The 3,431-nt window shown below is 41.0% G+C and overlaps 2 pseudogenes; both read right to left on the bottom strand.

The window, feature by feature from the left end:
* Window positions 1-688: 688 nt before the first annotated feature.
* Window positions 689-1,073, bottom strand: LOC118992090 (60S ribosomal protein L35a-like; annotated as a pseudogene).
* Window positions 1,074-1,157: 84 nt separating this feature from the next.
* LOC118992079 (60S ribosomal protein L35a-like) lies at window positions 1,158-1,473 on the bottom strand (annotated as a pseudogene).
* Window positions 1,474-3,431: the final 1,958 nt, after the last annotated feature.

The following is a 3,431-nucleotide window of genomic DNA, read 5'->3' as shown; positions in this document are numbered from 1 at the left end:
GTCCCCCTTCGTCTGTTTAGTGACCTTTGTGTATTCCTCACTGACTTTGAAAATTATGTCTGGGGATTCTTCAAGGTCTAAGATTCAGTTACTTTTCCTGGGGAGGATCTGCACTGTTTCAACCAACTTCTCCAGGGCATTATTAGCGCAAGATCACGTTAAACAAAAAACACAGCTGAAGCTTCTCTAGACAATTCACGTGATCTAAATTGGGGAATATCTTGAGTGAGGTCTTATACTTGTAATACCTGAGACCTGGGTTTCCCCCCTGCTTTCCTATCACCTTAGTTCTTCTCATTGAGCAGGAATTCTCACAGTTACCTGAGTGTGGGGGATGATAATGACTGTAAACGGTTTTCCTTATCTTATGGGTGTATTTCAGCCTTACGCGAGTTTAAAAAAAGAAAAAGCAAACAAGCAAATGATAGCAGGAAATAGTGAATTATATTTTTTAAGTTTACTCTTTAAAATGGATTTTATTTACTTATTTGAGAGGTGAGGGAGGGAGAAAAAGGAGGTGAGGGTCATTGATGTGTGAGAGAAGCCTCATCAGTTGGCTCCCCTTTGCATCCTGACCAGGAACTGAACCTGCAACCCAACCATGTCCCCCAATCCAGAATCCTTCGTTTTGCCAGAGGGCCCCCAAGCCAGCCACACAGTCACGGCTGTTATTTATTTATCAGTAAATTTAAATCCTCCAGGGGTGCAGCATTACATGGATTCTATGTCCAATGGCCTTAACAGGAAGGTTGCTTCGGAATTTAGCACAGACCAGCCACTGTTTCCATGAGCACAAGTTACCTTTCTCCAGATGACTCTGGTTTTGTTTGGTTTATCACCAGGAGTCACTGTGTTGTTCTCTGCTTTGTACACATAAGCACATCTGTTGCCTAGATGGAATTTTCACCTTGAGCATAAACACCTTCATTTTTAAGAAGAGCCGTGTGCTCCCTCTGGTTCCAGAGACCTTGTTTACAACCAGCAAAAATGGCCTTNATTGATGTGTGAGAGAAACTTCATCAGTTGGCTCCCCTTTGCATCCTGACCAGGAACTGAACCTGCAACCCAACCATGTCCCCCAACCCGGAATCCTTCGTTTTGCCAGAGGGCCCCCAAGCCAGCCACACAGTATGGCTGTTATTTATTTATCAGTAAATTTAAATCCTCCAGGGGTACAGCATTACATGGATTCTATGTCCAATGGCTTTAACAGGAAGGTTGCTTCGGAATTTAGCACAGACCAGCCACTGTTTCCATGAGCACAAGTTACCTTTCTCCAGATGACTCTGGTTTTGTTTGGTTTATCACCAGGAGTCACTGTGTTGTTCTCTGCTTTGTACACATAAGCACATCTGTTGCCTAGATGGAATTTTCACCTTGAGCATAAACACCTTCATTTTTAAGAAGAGCCGTGTGCTCCCTCTGGTTCCAGAGACCTTGTTTACAACCAGCAAAAATGGCCTTGGCCACCATCTTCCAGACGTATTTGTTGTTGTAGCAGTCCTGTGCCCGGCAGGCTCCACAGGTGTCAAGATTGCAGATTGTCTTGAAATGAATGGGGGGAAAACCCTACAAAAATACTATGCTCAACAAAATATTTTAAAGAAATGAGGGCAAGATAAAGGTATTTTCAGGCCAAAAGGAAATAACAACAACAACAACAACGAGCCAGTCCTTGTCGTAGCCATCTTTCAGAGCAAGTAGACTGTCACCTAAAATTTGGTTTACTTGTCAAGACTCCAGTAGAATCAGAAAATGTTTATTACATAGTGAGGCTTCCTGGGAGAGCGGGGCAGGTCTGGAAATGTACTGAGAGATAAAAGAAGAAGACCAGCTTGGGGTTTTTATGGTGGTTGGGCTTAGGGCTGGGGAAAGGCTTCCCACCGTTGTTTGATAGCCCACCTCTGTCAGAAGAGGGAGCACCTGGGATTTTTTTTTTTTACCAGCTCATTTAAATGTGAGACAGGAGGCAAATGTGAAAAGAAAAATTGGAGCCCTGGCCAAATGACTCAGTTGGTTAGAGCTTCATCCCAATATACCAAGGTGGTGGGTGTGATCCCTGGTCAGGGCACATGCAAGATACAACCGATGAATGTGTCAATAAGTGGAACAACAAGTCAATGTCTCTCTCTCTCTCAAAATAAATAAATAAATAAATAGATAGATAGATAGATAGATAGATAGGAAAAAAAGAGAGTCAGTCTCCATTCCAGTACATTACCAGCAGATTTTAACTGAAGAATATTCTAAAAGATGTACCTTTCAGCCCTGGCTGGTGTGGCTCAGTGGATTGAGCACCAGCCTGTGAACCAAAGGGTCACTGGTTCGCTTCTCAGTCAGGGCACAGGCCTGGGTTGCAGGCCAGGTCCCGAGTAGGAGGCATGTGAGAGGCAACCAACATTGATGTTTTCCTCTCTTTCTCTTTCCATTCTCCTCTCTAAAAATAAATAAGTAGAATCTTTTAAAAAAACAGCAATAAAAGTATTTGATGGAGTTAAAGGAAAAGATAGGACTTTAAAAACAATATAATGCATGAGAAGGGGATGTGATGGATTTAATGGTTGCACCTTTTTTATTATTTAGGAAGAAATTAAACACCATCTTGAGTAACTTTACATTTGGAAAATTTGGGTAATTTCTTGCATAACCATTAAAGATAAAAGTTGACAGTATATAGAATTCGAACCAGAAGAGGAAACAATGAAGACTAAACACTGGTCCATCCAAACCAGAGGTCATACAGGACAGAAAAAATAAATGGACAGCATGGTAGATTTAAAAGCAAAATATTAGTCATTAAATATAAGTTGACTAAGTGCTCCATGTTTAAAACCAAAAAAAATTGTCAAATTCTATTTAGAAACTCTAGGCTGTTCATAACGGATGCATCTAACTGTAAAGTCTCTGGAAAACGAAATGTAAAAGGAGGGTAAAAAGACACCATTCCAATGGCGGCGTGTGAAGTCTAGAGACACAACGTAAAAGTACAGGCGATTTGAAATGTCAGTCTTTGAAAGGTCATTTCTGGGAGAGAAAAGAAAGGAGGAGGCATCCTTTGGCAACTGTGTGGTGCAGTCCACGTGAAGTAAAAGGGAATCTTTGGCATCTTAAGAGATAAAAAAAAAAAACAAACAAACAATTGGAGGACACACCAGCATCTCCCAGAAGCCATCAAAACAAATCCTCGACATCACTGAAATTTGCTGTATGGACAGAAGAGGGAGCTCTTGAACTAGGAATCTCATAAGCCAGCAAAAATCCACAAACATGAAGGGAAGACAACTCAGTAAGTCTTAGAAAGTTTTTATTTAAAGATCATACTCAGTATACTTCAACTCATTAAAAAATCCCCCGGTCAAATAATCAGGAATCGGAATAAAACGCTAAAGCAGCACTATGAATGGAATAAAATATATTCAAAGAAGCACTTT

Source organism: Sturnira hondurensis, unplaced genomic scaffold, assembly GCF_014824575.4.
Source record: "Sturnira hondurensis isolate 20B ecotype Veracruz unplaced genomic scaffold, ASM1482457v3 Scaffold0007865, whole genome shotgun sequence".
NCBI lineage: Eukaryota > Metazoa > Chordata > Mammalia > Chiroptera > Phyllostomidae > Sturnira > Sturnira hondurensis.
This window is presented reverse-complemented; position numbering and strand designations above follow the sequence as displayed.